Here is a 238-nt window from a genome sequence, read left to right on the forward strand (position 1 = left end):
CGCTTGAGGTAGACTCGCCCGCGCCCGTGAGTGCGTTAGTCGCTTTTTGGGGACCCTATCGGAGTGTAGTACGCCGGGTCGTACGCTATCTCCTCAAGCCCCTCGAACGCCGCATACCAATCGTCCTCGGTTATTCCGTCCGAAGGTCGGTGATTGGTGTGGCGGTGTATGGCTGGTAGACTTTTCCGGCTCCTCGGAGTTTTGTCCTTGGGCGCCGGTTTGTCTACTCCATCGGTTC

Source organism: Acyrthosiphon pisum, chromosome A2 (genome assembly GCF_005508785.2).
Source record: "Acyrthosiphon pisum isolate AL4f chromosome A2, pea_aphid_22Mar2018_4r6ur, whole genome shotgun sequence".
Lineage (NCBI taxonomy): Eukaryota > Metazoa > Arthropoda > Insecta > Hemiptera > Aphididae > Acyrthosiphon > Acyrthosiphon pisum.